The following is a 19,143-nucleotide window of genomic DNA, read 5'->3' as shown; positions in this document are numbered from 1 at the left end:
ATCTAAGTGAATTATTTCCTACTATTTGACTTATACGATTAAAGAGTGAATCCAATCATGGGATTGCAGATCTCAATATAAACCGCTACATTTCAGGTTCTGTAAGTGGTAACAAATGTTAGAATAATTTTAGGTCTCTTTACCAGTATTATTTTAGTTTGATGATAAATATTCATTTCAGATCAATTGAAAAAGGTAAACTTCCTTGGAAGAGCTATACAAGAACAACTCAGTGTCCTTCACCTTCTCAAAGTTGGAGCTTAAGAGTGTCTCTGTATAAATTTACGAAGGAAATCCATTGGTACATCTCTGGCTACAGCCCAATCTGTGCATGGTGGATCACATCCTAAAGCGTCCTGACCCCATAGCAAATGAAAGATCAAAATCTTTCAGCCTCTGGCATATTGGTTTCTGTAGGCAGTCCTCAGTTGAAGTAATTGGAGGACCAAGATCCCTAGGCATGGTGTACACCTTGCTGTAGAACCTCTCACATTTTGTGTGCCCACTTCCCAGTGACTTTCAACTCTTCCTCCTGACATCATTTGCTCAGCTGGATTTTGAAGCTAACTCTCCAACTCTGCTGGACGCTGCATGTAGCATTAAGCACGTTTTGGAAAATGATGTTTGGAGGTTCTGCTTTCTGGTTTTCTATGTCACAGCCTAAACTTGTCTGCAGAACCTCCCCGTGTCACTCTTACCCGTTTCACCACAGAGTCAGTTCCTCTCTAGCATTTCTCAAAAGCCCCTCCATATAGCTGGAAACAAGAGCCCCTGCCTTCACCCCCTGCAGACAATTTATAATAGTCTTTTCCAGACTCTCACAGCCAGATATCCATTTGCCTTGGCAAGCAGAGCATCTATAACATTCTGCAGCTCAACTTCTGCTAGTTCACTCCTTCTACTCGTTTTTCACGCTGGGGCTTTCCTTGATCACAAGCTTGCAGTGCTCATCAACAGTGCCACAGTTCTGCCACTTTTGGTGAATCCTGTTAAGGCATAGCCTAAAAACACTCAGAGGGTACAGACCGTCTCTACCAGGAGACGGGCTCACAACATTTTCTCTGCAGAACTAAGCCCTACATCCCTCAGGAAGCTGAACCAGATTCCTTGCCACAGGATCACAAAGCACATGAGTTCTTCAAAAATAGAAAGGTTTTCCGAAAGATTTCTCATCACTCCACACTTCTACTCTGAATAAAAAACATTTAGAGCTCAGGAAAAGGGGGGTGAAAAAAAAAACATGGCATCTTAAAAGCACTTAAACCCACCCTGCTGTTAAGTATCTCAGAAATTCCATATGCAATGAAAAAATAAGTAGGATATTTTCTGCTATTATATTCCTCATAAACCATGCACTATGGCAGCTCTAGAGAAACTAAACTTTCAGCTCCTGTTGGGGCTCTTCAGGCTGTCATGAGACATCTTAATTAGCCTCCTATCAGGTGATGGGATCTTCATCAGGTAACTGCAGTGCCAATGTGCTTTTACTGGTATCCTCAAACACACGGTTTCTTCTCTGTGGTAATCTATATAATGTTTAGAAAGCTGTTATTTTAAGAGTCATTTCCTTAGCTCTGTGACCTTCTGGTGTACTACAATTCTTTGGCATTTAGTTTTGTTGTGGAAACCCTTCACGCTGTGGCAAGCAGCACACCGTACCCAGTTGTCTGTGTGGGTTAGTGTTTAATGGGATGGATTAGATGGAAATCCACTGGGGCTTTTTCTGTTTGTTCTCTATCAAGTTTGTCTCTTTTCTTATGTGGCCAAGACAGACACTGATAAATACTGACTCCATTTACTCAGAATTTCCTCTCTATTTTTACCTGGTCCTCATTAAACAAGTTTAGATTAATGAAGGAAGTCTGACACACTGCCCTCTTTTTTTTAAGACATATTTTAGCAAGTCTGGAGATTCCAGAGCTGCTGTTCATAGTTCGGGAGAAGTACTTGACTAACATAAATCTGACTTGTGAGCATTACCAAATCTGGAAATTTTGGAAATTGTTCAAGTTGTCATATGCCTTTTTAAGCTAGATGTTAAAAACAACACAACTATTTTCTTTATGGATTTGGGGGCAGGATTAATTTTGGGGTGATTTCCTTTAATTAGATCAGAAATACACCACTGTCTTACATATTTTATATCCATTGTGTCTGTTCTGTAATGCCTCTTTCAAGCATTTCCACGCAAGCCAAAATGGAAAAGATTTAGCAATCAAAGCCAGTGGGAGCTTCCCTTAATAGAAATGACCAGTGAGCATTTGGCAAAGTATTCTGTTGATTGCACACATTCTAAACAGAGTCCAGAGGAGGCCCTTACAGCAGTCTTGGCACTGAAGCACATGCAGGGCACATGCAGGAGTTAAAAGGAGGCAGACTGTGTTTTTTCCATGATGATATGGCTTTGATATATGCATGGAAAAAGGGCACTTTGCATAGCTATTAAGACAACTTAATAAAAAACATAATAAATCTAAATAGCTGTTTTTCTGCTAAGAGGTAACGTGATGGAAAAGAAAGACTCGTGGTTGGTTTTGGCCCCTGGGTAAAGAACTGTAACAGGTTTGGACATGCACTTCATGTGATCAGGCTTCTCTGCTGAAATCTCTGACCCGTTCTGGTACAAACATGAATCACAGTCTAAGTGAGAAACTCTGCTGCAGTCCTCAGAAAAATCACAACATTCCTGGTGGCTTGAGATGATAATGTCCTCATTTGTGGTACTACCTGAACATTTTATGACTTTACGTTTACAGTATTTTGTCACAAGTAAGGAGTTATATGTTTAGGGGTGGGGGGTGGGGGGGAAATAAAGACCATCAATTACTTTCGCAATATTTTTCCCTTAAAAAAGCTGAGGATAGGATTTATTCACATCAAGAACTAATAAGCATCTGAGATGCAGTGGTGCCTGACAGTTTGAGGTCATATTGGATGAAAGTTAGAAGAAGTGGATTTCTTTTTTTAAAATGTAGGTCACAGTGATAAAAGGCATCAGTTTTATAGTGCAGTAATCTACTTTGCAGGTTACCTTCCTGCTCAGCATTTCTGTTTCAGTTTGTACAGCTCACAGCAGAACATTTTCTAGAGAGGGAATCACTAGCTCTAGTTTTAGGGAGACAGCATTTTTCGGCTAATGACGCTACTTTGTCACATAAAATATTGAGAAAATGTAGAAGATGAGTCATATGTAATTTGATCAAATCTCGTCTTTTCCAGTTTCAAGTTTATTCAATGCTCTTTCAAGGTTTTAAAGCCACAGCTTAATTAAACTATTGGTAGATCAGGAGACTGACCTGTGGCAGCTATTCAGTTTTCATCTTCATACATGTTGCAGTATTTCATACAACCAGAAAAAAAAAAGAAAAAACATACTACTTACTGCATGTTATTGAAGGATCAAAATAAGATTAAGTGTTTTTCTGTCTATGTCAATCAAAACCACTGTTTGGAGACTTGTGTGCTTGACACATTGCTTGTTTGTTTGCAAAGTAGGAAAGAATTACATGTGCTGCTAAACAGGAATTGGTCACCAGCTATTGCCTTTATTTTAGCTTTTCTGACTCTTTCTCCAGTCTTTGACTTAAAAGAGCAGAGTTTCTAAGTTATACTGGAAATCTACATATAGAACCCAGATTCTGAGACTTTTGCTCTAACAATAAGTTTGTTTTTATATTATGAAGGGGGCTGATTATATTGCTAGTATTAACAATCTATTGATGAGCACTTCTTATTGATAGGTGATTATTTTCAGCTCATAACTTCACCAAAATTCCTTTGTTTTGTATGGAAGTTGCCACTCCATGGCATCTGAATTGTTAGGACAGGGATGGTCTAGAAAAGAACTGTATGTTCAAGAGAGTGCTTTCCATAGGGCTCCCATGACTTTCCCAGCATCAGCTGGGAGGATTATAGCAATTAAAGCAAGTAACTCCGGAAGAGAGAGGATTTTCTCCCTAATTCTGCCCAGATGAGCTGTTATGCCTCCTCTGCTGTGCCAGAGTTCTTCTGCGATTCTGGGCACATCACTTAAACCAAACTTTTCACAGGTAGTCTGTGTTCCTCATTTTCTAGTTGCTTGACTTGGACACTGAAGCCTGATTGCAGAAGTGCTGAAAGTACTCATATCTGCAACAGAAGTCAATGAGGGCAAATATCTGAAAAAAAGTACTATACCAGTGTGTCCAACATTTCTAGTTGGGCAGGCCCTGTAGGACCTGCTGTATCAAATAGCAGGTGAGTCTTCTAGTTGCACGACCACCTCCTCCAAGTATTGTTATGGGATGGAGCAAGACATAGGAGGCAGGGCCATAGAAATTGTCCAAGTAGGGCACATACAGATTGATCTTAAGTTATAGTGTGGGCACATTCATCTCTCGAGATAAAAACTGTGGGAAAAATTAGGAAGAATCTGAGACACAGAGAATCTAACATTCATATCTTTGATCAACATTTCTCCAGACTTTTGTTCTATATCCTTAGAATAAGAACAGCATCTTTGTCACAAGGAGAGCATTTTTCTAACCTGGCTAGACCACAGTCAGACTCCAGCAGGCTCAGCTGGACCTCCTCAGAAGCATTCATGAAATCACCATGACTCCCATTTTACCTTCTTGCAGACCTATATACAGCTTGCAAAGCTAAGTCTTGCTTCAAGAAATATTTGAAGAGTTGTGCAAATGCTGTGCAGACTTACTATTTGCAGCCACATGGGCCCACTATTAGGATGTTTTCCGAACTTGCAGGGAAAGCAGAGATCCTTCCTCAGCCGCCAGCCCTGCACCCAGGTAGGTCAACAAGAGTTTGCCCTTGATGTGAATGCAAGCAGAACTGAGTTTTCACTGTGCTATCTAAGGGAGTGTCTTTGGGTGCAGCCAATTGTTGGCAGTACAGCACTAAAAGTTGGTAAGAGTTGCTGTAAATACACCCAAGGGCTTAAACAGTAGTCTCATATTCTTATTTGGACGTCTAGGTAAATAGACGCATTTGGAGACTTTGCAATTCTATTTCCCTACCCTCAGGTCAGAAAACTCACATGGAGACCTGATCTGTAAGTGCACAGTGCTGGGACCCTGAGCCTGTACAAGTACACGCACCAGTGTCATAGCACTGCGCAGGGTTCCTTAACCTTAAGAGCAGGGCAGGCTATGCAAGCACAACAGTGTCCAAGCCAACGTGCCAGGAAACAGCAACACGATTACTTGGTCACATCACTTGTGGCTTTGTTTCTGGGATGTTTATTTATAGCTTAGAGTCCTCTGCACCATGCTTTTAAAAAGCGTAAGAGAAAAAGAAAGAATAAAAGACTCTGTCCCATCATCACTCAGACCCCTTCAGTTTCAGCTTCCAATCAGGAAATCAAGAGAGGAACTGAGAAAGAAACTAGAATATGGAGAACACTTTGCTTCCTCCACTACTACCACTCATTGCTTTTCTTGTGCAGAGTAGAAAATAGACTGAGGTTCCCCTCTTTTCCCAAAACCCTGCTCTATCACAGCACTCCTTTTCTTGTTATAGCACATCCTCTTGCTTTTCATCAGCTTGTTGCATCTCATCACAAACGCAGATAGCACTGGTACTGTTTCAGATGTTGCTGTTTTACATACAGGATACATTCTTTAAAAAGCTTTCTAGCCCTCATGGCTCTGGAGAAAAGGCTGAGAAAAAGAGCTTTTATGGCACCAAATCCATGAGACAACTTGCTTTTCCTACTACCCTCCAAATTTTCTTTTATAATCTCGCATTTTTAAGAGGCCTGATCCATTACACTAGTGACTTGTCTTGACTCACCACTCACTGTTTTTAATCCCCCCAACATTACCAAATTACAAGGTCTGCTAACACCACAGAATTTGCCTAAAGTAAATCACAAGATTTTTAAAAATGCGTCTTTTGAATACTGATACTTTAAAAAAAAAAGTAAAACTTCAGTTTTCATCAAAAGTAGAGAGAAAGCTTTCCACATATCCAGAGACTCTAAGATCAGAATTTTAAGAATATCACAAATTATGGTAGAGGCTTAAAGTCTGCAACCAGAACAGTTCAGGAAATCAGAACTTACTTCTACCAACAGTTGAGCGGAAGATTTGAGCAAATTGCTGCACAAGCTCAAATAGCACCGAAGGGGCCACTTTGTGCTTCCATAATCTGTTTTCCGTTATATATTTAGATGGAGAAAGCTCTGTGGCAGAGGAAATCTCTTCCCTATGTATTTGTATAGACCTTAGCTGTCTGGAACCTCTTTCCTCTACTGTGGCCTTAAAGAGCTGCTACAGCATAAGACAGCAGTAATAAAAAGTCAACTTGGCTAAATTCTGCTATCTCTACAGAGTTAAAATCAGTCCTATTCAGTACACCCAACCCAAAAAGACCTCATAAATCAAACTCAGCACATATTTAATGAGAGTAACTAGCAACAAAAAGCAACAAAGGCAACAAGAACCAAATAGCTGTTCTCGTTTGCATTAGCTAGTTGCATGAGATGTGGCTGAGGTTCCAAAGCTGCAGTCACGTAACGGGAAGAACCTACACTTCTTGGAAAGGCAGTAGGGCCCCAGAACTGTGTTCTGATAGGTATAATCACGTAAAGGTTAGCAACATATATCATTCAATATGCAAAAGACTATGAAGAGAAACCAGACCCACTCACGTAGGAAGTACTGAGCATAGAACAGTATTATTCATAACATGGGGAGGGTAGGTGGGAAGAGATGGGAGTGAGTGCATTGGACTGGTAAGAACGTGCTGTCACTGAAATCAAATGGCCAAAAAAAAAAATCCTTCTGCTTTCAGGGGCTGGCCAAGATAGCTGAGTGATAAAAGAGTAGATTAACCACAATCTGTACTAGGTCTGGATTCTGAAGAACGGACTAGATCTGTTACCAGAAATCACAACTCTTAACTATGACTCTCCTTGCTGTAGGCTCTGATAACTAGTGTCCTTTACGTTATTACGCCATTGCACAGCACCGTAAATAATTTCTATAAACAACCATTTATGTTCTGAGAATACATGTACATAAGTACTGCTGTACACCACTCTTATGCAGCTCAGCCTCTGACCTAGACAAATAATTATCATCAGCCCAGGCAATGCTTTCAGAGCAGCCTGTACCTTTTGCAGGAAGCAGCTTCAGGGCCCAGGCAATCCAGCCAACCAGCAATTTTTCAGAGTGCTCTGTGTAGCTCCCCATTGAGAGCTGCTACCTTGCCACACAGAACATACAAGCCACCATTTTTAGAGTAACTGAGAGGTTTGCTGTGAAATGCTCCTTGCTATTAGGCTGCATAGGAGAGAAGAAAGGAAGGAGGCCTGGCGTTACTTAGCCATACCAACAAGCAGCTAGGCCAACGATTCTAAAAATGATGTAGGTAAAATCACATACAGACACAGAAAGAACCGAGCAGAGAAGGTAAGTGATGATAAGCGATCTAGCTGTATAATAGCGTTAGATGAAGTACTGAACAGATGTACATTAAAACAAAGCAGAAGATGTCAGAACTAAGATTGTAACCATAACACCTAATGTGTTTATAACTAAATTAATTTTCTAAGCAAATTAGCAGGCTTACTTCATGGAAGATGAAAAATAGCTGTGTCTATCAGCTACTAATGCAAGAAAACTATAGGATCCTGGAAGAGAAAATATAGAAGACGCAAACTGTTAAACTCCCAGCTGCTCAGGATGACGATCTTCTTCCCATTACTGAGTGTAAGACCAAGCTAACCTGTGAAGTTATTTAACTCTATCTGTATCTCATGCACAAAAGTTAGCTTTCACGTAGAAATACAGGTTCATTCTCACTTCTATTCAGATTAGTGCTTATAAGTAAATGCTTAGTAACACCCTATTCAAGGTTTCACAATTATTGCTGTACTTTTAAATCTTCCTTTTTTTTTTTTTACCCTGTAACTCTCTCTTGAAGTCCCCCTTTCTCTGTGAATTATGTTCATCATCGGCCATGTCTACAGCCTCATGGTTCTCATATTAAAATCTGCTAAATTGTAGGTTGGACTAGGTGATCTTGGAGGTCTCTTCCAACCTAGATGACTCTCTAAATCCTCCTTCCAGCTTTTCACTACTGAAATTTTCTCCTCCTACAGTTCTATCACTTTAAGCCAAACCACACTGGAACATCAGTCTTAGCACAGCTACAGATCTTAAGCACTTTGGAGGCAATATGAGACCTCAAATCTGAGTCACAGCTGTGCAGGAATAAAGCAAAAAGTATATTTGGGACGTGGCTTGTGTAACTGCAGGAGACACCATGCTGTTTTGAATTTTGCAAGGTATTGCTCGTGCCCATCTAAGTGCTGATGAAATACATGATGAATTGAGGCCAGATCATCATCCACCAGAATAAAGTAGTGCAGATGACATTAAGCATTTCTGTGGATGCTGCCACGTGCAGGTTTAGCAGCATCACTTAACTCCACGCACTGCTCTTGCCGCATTTCAAATTGGTTGGCTTTGCATATGTACCTTGGCTATTTAGATATTTTTATACTATTTCTATTGCCTACTTGTTAGATCTCAGCATATATTTTGTCTTAGAATGATAGCACCATTTAAAAAATACGTATATATATACATACAATTTTTAACTGTATTGTCCTTTTATGTTCCTTGTGGATTCAAATTACAGGAGATAATGGCACAGCTCACAGCAAACATTAACTAAATCCTGATAACTTTCTCTGAGGACAGGAGCATGTGCTGGGTAATCACTGGCTACTATCCAAGGCAAATCAGCTTTAAAGTTGGAACTTCTGGGTCAAAAATAAAAAGTGGATTAACCAGGAAAGGATCTGGATATCATGGCCTAACAGGCCAATAAAGACAGGCAGCTAAACATTTTAAAAGGAAGCATCTCTCAGCAGCTATTTTAGATTTTCCCTCATCTCTTCCTGTTTCAGGACCGCAGATATAAGGTCAAAAGGAACAAAAAGATCCTGCCTCATTTCCAATAAGTACCTCAGAAACAGAGCAAATAAAGCAGGAAACTTTGACTTTTTTTTTTTTCTAATTTGGGCATACCAATTAAAGTGAAAAACAATTACTTTAAAAGCCTCTGCTGCTCTTGGGTGCATATCTGTTTTCAGATATCCCTAGAGGAAGAAAAATAAAAAGCCTAGTTTTCAGAGATAATGCTTTGTTCCTAAGAAGAAACAGTATTAATTACAGGATTAAAAAAATCCAAGGCCAAAGACACCTGACCTTGTAAAAGGATATGTACTCACAGAGAAAGCATAGTAACGTAAGACGAGACACAGCTCCTAGATGCTCCTTTTTTTTTTTTTTAAACCATATCAAGAAACTTAAATATATACAATCTCATTAAGTGAGATAGCCTAAGTGACTACATAATTAGGAAGCCTTACCTCTGACCTACTTCCCCACTTACCAGAGACTGTACTATACTGTAGCTAGAAATGGTTCTTAACATTTCCCTCAGCTCAAGAATGAAAGTGTGTCCTCCTTTAGGTTGAGCTTTAACCACCTGCTCTTCATCTGTGAGCTGATCTTGTCCAGGTGCAGCCCTGTGTTCTCCAGGAAAGCGGCCACATTGTCTACCATTGCAAACTGCTCACACCTGAGTCCATGTTTTCTGTCTAGTTCCCCTAGTGGAACCAGGATTAATTGCTTACTTGGCTTTTCAGGTGAGAATCATGTGCTTTAAAACAATTTATATATCTAGAGTGGTCTGGGGACTTATGGTCCTGACCCTATTGTGAGTTTCAATAGCAATAACATTTCTGTTATGATATTGAGTTATAAGGAAGACAAACTTATATTTTAAATATAATTTAGAAAGAGGCTTTTCTTTAGGAATCTAGATGTTTGGGGAAGCTGATTCAGATCTCACAGGGAAACCTGAGCCTGTGTACTTGATAATGTGACCTTTTAAAATAAATCTACCAAGTAAGTCTGTTTAAGTTTTGGAGCTTTTCCACCTTGTCTGACTTCCTGGTACTTGTTTGTACAGGTCTTGCTCTGTGAGCATGCCTGTGACTAGCTGTGACATGGCATCTTTTATTTTAAACTAATGTTATTTTGAAATGATTCTTGTGTTTTAAATCCATCTAGATTTCCTTCTTATAAAGCTTTGGTGCCCAGTTCTCTTCTCACTTGCTTTGCTTACTTCAATATACTTGTTTCCATAGAGCTGATTAATATTAGGTCTTAAGAGTACAGGAAGTATTGCATTTAAAAAGGAAAAACATTTCATTCAGAAGTGCTAAGTCATGAAAACCTGGACTTGGAACGGAATGGGCAAATGCATCTTTAGACCTACATCACAGAGCAACAAATGCAGGAAATGGGTCTCTGCATATGTATGTGTGTATAACCTGTATGAGACTTCAGTTCTTTTATTCAGAGGCAGAGAAAATCCTATGTGTTTCTAAGCTTCTTTCTGTAGCCTTAGTACCAATTTCAAACAAGCATGTCTCCATTCCTACCCAGAGATATAGTGCACAGCATTGACATCTGAATTTACTCCTTTGCCACTGGTGAAATCAGCTAACATGTGGACAGAGAGGAGGTGGTCAGCAGCACGGTCTCCATTTGTGACATGACTGAATTATATCTATGGTGTTAAAGATAAGCATGTAATAACTCCCTGGTTTAAATAATAATAATAATAAAAAAAAAACACTTTTTTGTCTCAACTCAGTCAACAGGTTTCTTATGATTTCACCTTGTTTCTTTTGACTCCATTTTTGTTCTGGATGGAAGTCCCTTATTTCAATACAAGAAATAGTTGCATCATCTCATTTATAGTGTTGCTTTTCTTGTATGTATGTATTTTTTGTTGTTTTTTAACTTTTCTCATCATTTATGATTTTTTCTTTGTTAGTCTAATTGAATTCTGAGGTAAATAACTTGTGAGGTCTCATCTTATGTGGCCCTGGCATAACACGAGCCCCTCACAGGTGCTTCTCTGGTATGCTGATGAATTTTTGGACTAACTTACCTCAGGTGAGCCACGCTGGCTGTTGATCTGAGATGCTCTTCACCCTTAGCAAATGGGAGGCTTAAGACTCAGTGAAAGGATGTTTGGATTATTTCGCATAATGTCTGTGAGCAGTTAAACGCGGCGCTGGCTGCCTTTCTTCAACCATGGCGAGATGCGTCTGGGAGACCCGGCTACGCGCTACTAAAACTAGCACGTTACTGACTGTGGGTGCTATTTCACGGACTTTAACCGACGAGGACGCCTGCTCCGCCAGAAAACTACATTATTCCCTAAAAAAAAACAACAACAAAAAAAAAAACCGCAGGCTACGCTCCCAGCTCCCTCCTGCGGGCAGGTGGCGGGCAAGCAGCACCCCCACCGGCCGCCCCTCAGCAACGGCCGCCCCCAACGGCCGCTCCCGCCCAACGGCCGCCCCGCTCCTCCCTCCCCGTGAGCGTCAGCGGGAATTTCCAGCCAGGAAGCCCGGCGGGCAGGGGCGGGGAGGCTGCGGCCGCTCGGGCCGGTGCCGCTCGGCTGCCCTCGCCGCTGGGGCGGGGGGAAAGTCCGGGGAACCGGGGGGGGGGCGGAGGATCCATGGCGCGGCGCTGAGGGACCCTTTTCCCTTCACGGAGCGGGGTCGCCGCCGCCCCGGGGCGAAAGGGGAAGGCGGGGGCCGGAGGCACCTCCCGCTTCCTGCGGCGGAGTTCCTGCCCAGGGCGCCGGCCCTCGCCGTGCCTGCGCCGGATCGGGAAGGCGGCAGCCCGGTAAGTGGTTGGTGTGGGGTGGGAGACCTCCGAGGAGCTTTGTCCGCCTCGGGAGGTACGGGCTGGGGGGGTTGTAGGGCGGCGGAGCGGCCGGTGCGGCGTGCTTGTAGCGAAGTGCTCTCGGCTTCCTTCGTGCTCGCCTGAAACGGAGCTTTGTTCCCCGAGAGATGAGCTGCTGGCTGCTTGGCCGCTATCACTGCACTGCTAGGTAATTGTATGCGAATAAGCAGGAGTCGCCCCTAAGCGTTCGCTGGGTAAGGCTTCGTAGGCTGGAGAGCCTCGTAACTTGGCACCGCGTTTCACCTTCCTGTCTAAAAATGCCCCAAGTCTCTGCTAAAGGACCGTGTTTTGAAAGAAATATCGATTTTAAAACTTTAAGGAGCCTGTCATCTTTGGCACGTTTAGTTTCGTGCTTCAGAAGTCCTCTTTTCAGAGAGAAACTTAATATTAAGTGGATTAACTCTCCCTCACCGCCCTATGCTGTGCAACATTTAAGGTGCTATGCCACCGCTGTCAAGCTCAAAGAGCAGGGTTGAAAATACTTAGTCTTAACAGCTCTTCATTTTTATTCATGTTGAGTCCATAGGCCGCGCACTGGGAAGCTTTTGCAATAATATTTTAGTCAAAGTATCCCATTATTTCAAAAGAGAGTGTAGCTGCCCATTCGAGGAAAGCATTAGCCCAAACGTCATCCAAAGACGTCATCCTGTTTGCAGTGTTTTGTAATCTACAGAAATGACTACAGTTTAATTGAGAAAATGAAAGAGGAAAAAGAAGCCTGTAGCGATCCAGAGGCAGGCCCTCTGTTCTGTAAACTTTTGTGGCTCGCTAATTGGACCGACACACCTGCTGAAATGCTGCTGTCAGGATCTGCCGCGGAGTGTTTTCAAGAGGTTGCTGTAGAGATTTCAAGGAATCTCAGTGCTGAGATACATGCCAGACCTGCTAGTATTTCAGGTTAAATTCTTTGAAGCAGAAAGGAGAAAATCCTTCTTCTTTCTTCCACCCTCTGTCCCTTTTTTTCGAGAAAGAAACGTCAATCAACAGTGCAGTCATTAAAATGAAATTGTTTCCTCTTGTGAGTAATGAGAGCGCTTTGAATAGAGTTAAGGTTGTAAAACTGAATGGCTTTGTTTCATTTCATGTCACGTTGGGTGTCTTTTAAAAAAAAATGATGTTGTAGCAGATAAAGTTCATAACTGTAGATGCTCAGTTCAGTCAGCGTCTTCGTGATGTTTTTGCAGTTTGTATTCTGGAATCAGAAAGTTTGCTGTAAAAGTGTGCCGGGAGAGGAAAAAAGTTAATCTTGGGAGAGGGCGAGAGGGGGGGAAAGCAGAGAGCAGTACTTCATTTTTATGCACGTTCTAAAATTTTCTGCCTCACTTACTGAAAAATAGCAATTGTTCTCAATGCTACTATGTATTTCACTTTTAAAATACATTTTAATGATAATTGTAAATGTACTTCCTTTTTGAGGTGGCATTAGGTGATTCGAGTAGTGGGCACCTACAAATAAATGCCACTGATTCAACTTTGCTGATTAATAGATATTTTGGGAGTTTTTCATGAAAAAATAAAGTTCCTCTTCCTCATCACTGCCTTTTCCCAAAACCCTCCCATGCCGCTGTCTCAGGAATACATGCAGGGTCCAAAAATGAGTGCAGCTAGGGATTCATGTTACCTTCTTATCATCACCGGTGACACTGGAAGGAGAGGAACCACGTCTGCAGGCCCATGAGTCTTCACTGTCAGGGATTCTCTCTGCTGACTAGAAAGCTCAAGTCTCCCTTAATAGTTACATGCATGCATGGTAAATGTTGCATTGAAGCTGTGAAGATAGAGTGGAAAAACAATGTATGTATATATTTACTAACTTACAGTAGGCTTTCTGGTGCAGCTGTTGTTCAGAACTTTCTGCAGTTTTCAGAGATTCTGGTTAATTGTTTTGTGTTTTCATGGATCTCTTCAATACTCCCTAAAATCTTCCTACCTTTTGGTGCTGTAAATGTTTGCCAACTCTTTTGTCAGACAAATAAGTCTCAACTTAGGAAATTCATTTTCTTAAGCAACTAAAGGAAAGCCTAAAGTTGGTTTAAATATTTTTTTCAACATAGTGGTAGCTTTTTTGTTGGTTCTCAAACACAAGGTAACACAGCTATTATAAAGCAAAGAGGAGAGAAAGTTTCAGGTTAAACGGTGAAAAAGAAATTCAGGTCTTGGTCACTTCTGGCTGGCACAGGATTTTTACAAGTGGAAGTTGTGATTTGATGTCCAGTAAACAAACTGTGACTCTTTTATAAAGTTCTGCACTGATAACATCATAATTACAGCTGTCATTAATTGTGCCTTTAGGTCAGCCAGGCACTAAGTTCGCATCTAATTTTGAGTGTAGAAATAATCCAGTGGATCGTCGGCAGTGAATTCATCTAAGCAGATATTCTGCTGAAACACTGTTGACAGTTTTAGAAGTAAGGCCTTGAAAGATGTTTCAAATGATTCTGGTCTCAAGGTAAAATCCTTTGTGTAGCATTTAGGTGGAGCTGACAGACCATGTGTGGGGAGGAAGTTACTGTTGCTACTACTAGCATTTTTTCCCCTTTCAACTTTTATGTTCTTTTGAAAAGTAGTGCCAGACTTTTTTTTTTTTCCTTCGTTTAAAACACAGAATTAGCTAAGCTAAAATACTTGTGTATTTCGTTCAGTCCTTAAAGCAATCTGTACCGGTATTGCAGATGAAATAGGTCTGGGGTGTGTGCGTGTTCGTGTTTTTGGTTTCTTTGCTTTGAAGATTGTATTTATCTGTGCTTGCACACTTATGGACAAATTTTAGCACAAATGACAAAAACAAAGTGAGCAGACTTTTTCAAGTCTCATTAGTTTAGTCTTGTTGTTGTTGTTGTTACATTATAGCCTACTGTAAAAAATGAAGGCTGAAGGAGTTTTATTTCTTTGTAAAACACAAACCCGACAAGCCTTAGTGACCACTTTGCAGCTGGAGATTGAAGCCAAAAGGAAAGCAGAATTGGGACCTTTCCAAGGCAGGGCTCTCGGGCATAACTGCAGTGGTGCTGCCCTCGGTTTTACCTCGGTGGTTCTGCCTGTTGTGTCGCTTAGTTCATGGACCATTTCTGCCGTGGTGTGTTTTCAGGGGCTGTTCGTAACCAAAGGGATGCTGAGAATCCCTTAACTTGTTTTGGTAATTGCAGTGGTAACAGCCCGTGCTGTTTTCTGAGCCCTCTTTTGCAGCTGTTGGTCTTTAAATGTGGGACTGTGTCTTCAGTAAGACGCCAGAACCCATATGAAAATATCTGGTGATGCTGCAAACCTTCTGTGAACCAGACCTCTGAAATCCTGGCTTTACTGGTTACCTAGCTTCTGAGAAACACTGCTCTCCTCTCCCCAGAAAGGAAAAGGTTTGCCCTTCAATACTGATGATTCATTGCACTTAAGGCTTATGAAGTGGGTGCGTATGTGCTCTTTAAGTTAGAATTCGACTTAGGTGAACGGTTTTGTATGCACTAGAGTTATTTCTACAGAACATTCAGTGGTTCTTTTTAATCTGTAGCAAACAGTAACAGCATTTTAACATGATTTTTAGGTTAGTTCAAGTAACTTTACCACCCCGTGTGGCTGAAATACAGTGTAGGTAGAGTTGTTTTGTGTTGAACCTCACTGGTTTTACATATACTTAGCATTATACATATGTGACAAACAAACTCTGCTGTATTTGAATACTGTTTATTCCTTTGGTTTAAATTGCTTTGAATATGTTTTAATAAAAACATTTAAATGTTATTCTAACAGTGTCCTGAAAAAAACAGTTTGTGTTTAGGGTATCATTGTTTCCTCTTGTCATGTTAGTTTGCTATTAAAGTAAATGATTAAAATACTTATGGAAAAAAAAAAAATCAGTCATAAAGATACTTAATAAAAGAGCCATTCACATAGACCAGTTAGTATTTGCCAAATACATTTCCTCACACTATCCTTTTTTCTTTAAATATAGTGGTCAGCTGAGTCAATAATTCTCACTCAAGATTTCCTACACTAATTATGCACCAAAGTTTTCTGATTCAAAGCATCACACTCATTTGAAATCTCTTTAATTCCTGTGTTCATTTTCATTTCCTGAGCGTTTGGCAGTTTTTATACTGTTGCCGAGTAATACATCTTTGAAAATATTTTAAAAATTTAACAGTTTTTAATTGAGAAAATGTACACAACTCCCAGGTCCCACCCAGGAAATAATAAGGAACAGGAAATAATAAGCAGACCTAATTAATAACAAGAGGAGGCAATGTGTGCTGGTATACTAGCGGAAGAAAACCACAGGTCCTGTAGTGTCCTTTTGTGTTAGGTAGTGTTGCTGCAGCAGTCTGCAGATAAATCCGCAGAGGAAAGTAGTGTCTGTGAGTAACAACAAAGCAAAAAGCCTCTGCACAAACCTTTTCTCACTACTGACAGCTTATACTGAAATCCGTATTCCTGGCTTATACCTCTGTGTATTAGCTGAAGGGAAATAAGAAATACAGCTTACATATGCTGCTTTGGTGGAAATTGATGAGCATTGATGATTTTTACACTGAGAACAGTTTCCTCAGAACAGCCTGCCTGCCCCCAGTGTTGAAGCCATAGGTGGGAGAAGAAATAAAGAAATATTAGTAATTTTGTAACATTAAAAGCAAACTTCAAATTTAAGTCCATTTTGTTGACTTAAAATCCATTAAAAAATAAATAAAATTAATTGTTTGGGCTTCTTGTCAACTCAAGCAAGCCAGCAATTACTTTCACAGGTTTTAAAAGGCTTTTTCTTTCTTGTCTGTCTGACATCTATACCAATAATGTGAGTGAAAGTAAGCCTGATGTTCCCATAGTATTTTGGTTCTGTTTCCTTGGCATGTTGCAGAACACTGTAGCTGTTAATCACCCCTGGTTTTGAATAATCCAGGGGATTGCTTTTCTGTAGCACACTTCTTTTTTCTTTTTTTTTCCTCCTTTGGAAAAATGTGTACATGTCTACAGCTTGCATTTTCCCAATTTTTCATGCATGTGCCTCAAGACATTATTCATCTAAATGATAAATATTTGGTCCAGTCTTAACCTTTGCCCAGGGACTTCAGGAACAGTATAATTTATTATCATGGAGGCAAACAAAACAAGTAGTTGAGAATGTAAATAAAATAACCATTGATAAAACCTTTTTTGTATTAAGGTTTTGCTTTATTGGGAGGGGCTTTTCCCCCCTTCTTTTTCTCTCCCTCCCCAGCTCCCCCACATTCACCCCTTGGAAACTTTTTCTGCAGCAGGCTCCGCTCACGGCAGCAGTGATGGAAGTGCGAGATGCTGGTAGCTAACAGCTGTCGGAGCCTAGCTGTGTAGACCTGCTTTAAGCAGGTTTGGACAATACGCGTTCAAAATGCCAGCAACTGCTTGGAATCCCGCCTGTACAATATTCCTGCTGTTGTTACATCGCTTTTAGCAGAAATAAATCCCATATTTGTTAAGAAAAACATATTTTATTCAGCCTTAGAGGTTTAAAGTGATTAGAAGAACATACATGGCTTAAGCTATGGAAAATAAAGCTTGTTCACATAACTGTTGCAGGGTCATGGCCCCGCTCTCAGAAGCGTTATAAGACCTGTGTATATGTACAGGCCACAATTTTGGGCAGAGGCAGAAGACAGCAGGTCTCAAACTTCCTTTCCCCCTCCCCACCCCGTGCTTCTCTAAGACTATGTTCTACCCCAAAGGCTTTTGCCCTTGAGCTGTGCCCCTGGGGGCTGTATTTTGGGGGAAAATACTGGGTTACAAGGGAAATAAGCTAGGAGGAGGTGTCCAGGAGCTTGGAGGAGGCAGCGCCCCTGCTCTAAGGCACTGCAGCGATGAAGGCTTGAGATCAGTATCTCTGGTCTGTCCGAGCAGCCTGCTCTTGCTCTAGCCAAAATCATCTCACTGCAGCTCTTGTCCCGGTTCCAGCCCTCGCCCAGCAGCTTGCAGTGTCTGTATTGTGCAATACATTCCCTACGTCTCTGTTCGGGAAATGCGGGTCTGAATGCAGATTGGTTTGCAGCTGATAGAAAAGTGAGGCTCAAGGATGGGTAGTTACTACTAAAAGAAAGAAATAGAGAGGTGAACAATACCAGGTGAAACATGTTGTAGAGAATGTGTAGTAAGGTGGTTAGTGTTGTTAGTGTTTCTACCTCAGTATTTCAGAGCTGCTACAAGATTTCAGAAAACCTGATGCCTCATAAAAATACAGTTCTCTGCCATCATTGTCTGCTGTGTTTCATCGCCCTGATGTAGCACAAATATACTCATGACATAATACACATAAAACACAAAGGTCTTTGCTTCTCCTTCATCCTTATTTTTCTCTATTTTGCATAAACAAAATAAACAGGCTAAGAGCATAACCACAGTGAATTTTCATTGTGTCCCGTTGAAGTTTATTTTTAACAGGTAAATTACAATGAAAGCCAAATTAAAGAGAAAAAACACACTGCTAGAAAACGTGCAGAAAGAACTGTGCTTTCAATATATCAAGTCAGTTAAGTGTAATAGTTGAGTTTCTCTTGTTTTGAGGCTGCTTTTGCCTTCTGAATCCCAGCCTTAAAAGGTGAGAAGAGGTAGATCTTGTACGTAAAAATTTCTCCTAGGAGATAGGTGTTCTTCAACATAGAAGTTTCTTTACACTGTCAGGCCAATTCCAGTTCAGGACTGTAACAATCTCTGAGTATTAAAGATCATGATCCACTAACACACACATCCTCAGTCTGCCTTTTACAGACTGTCTTATTAACTCCTGCCCTGTTAATCTGGTCAGTGCTATAACCAAACCCTCTTCCATGAAATATTAATCTGTCCTGAACTCAGTCTTGATGATGAACTAATTAAAAAAATAAAGGGCAAGTTTTAGAAAGAATGAGTTGATGCTTTGTATTTTAAAACACATCAGGCAAATACCTTAATGCTAGTCTTTTGCGTTCATTTTCTGAGGTTATAATGGGTATTACGTCACATCAGTTTTTATGCTTTTATTTTGTTTGGTTGGCTCTAAGTACAGAGAATTTAAGAGCTGAGTGGTTGTTAAGAGTTTTCACCAGCCATCACCCTCTTATGATAAGGCAAGTCTTTGTAGGATAGACATATTGGTGAAACTTCATCCTTTGTTTCTGCAAACTGATTAAAGAAAAAATAAATTCAGACTCAAAGAAGATAGGTGAAAAGTAGAGACCTGCTTACCATGTCTCTTTGAAGGTCTGGGAAAGGAAGCATCTCTCTTTTTTTTTCTGATCCCATACGAAGTGTTAGCTTCAAGTGTAAGTTCACTAGCACACTTCAAAATACAACTGTTCAGATTTGGGAGACTAAACCTCAAGTTTCCTTCGGGGCTGGGAGCCAGGGGGTGTTGCAGGTATTT

The 19,143-nt window shown here is 40.8% G+C and overlaps 1 protein-coding gene and 1 long non-coding RNA gene across 4 annotated transcripts in view; one reads left to right on the top strand and one right to left on the bottom strand.

Annotated features, from left to right (window-relative positions):
* LOC310899316 overlaps positions 1 to 11,255 on the bottom strand; it is a 32,405-nt gene extending 21,150 nt beyond the window's left edge. For both annotated transcript variants that reach the window (XR_014584187.1, XR_014584188.1), the window contains exon 1: positions 9,406 to 11,255. This is a non-coding gene — a long non-coding RNA (uncharacterized lncRNA). The remainder of the gene's footprint in view (positions 1 to 9,405) is intronic.
* Positions 11,256 to 11,414: 159 nt separating this feature from the next.
* The window catches only part of NFKB1 (nuclear factor kappa B subunit 1), a 58,086-nt gene continuing 50,357 nt past the window's right edge, over positions 11,415 to 19,143 (top strand). For both annotated transcript variants that reach the window (XM_083835507.1, XM_083835506.1), the window contains exon 1: positions 11,415 to 11,723. The gene's annotated coding sequence lies outside the window, so the exon portion shown is untranslated. The remainder of the gene's footprint in view (positions 11,724 to 19,143) is intronic.

Source organism: Anser anser, assembly GCF_964211835.1.
Source record: "Anser anser genome assembly, chromosome: 4".
Taxonomy (NCBI): Eukaryota; Metazoa; Chordata; class Aves; order Anseriformes; family Anatidae; genus Anser; species Anser anser.
This window is presented reverse-complemented; position numbering and strand designations above follow the sequence as displayed.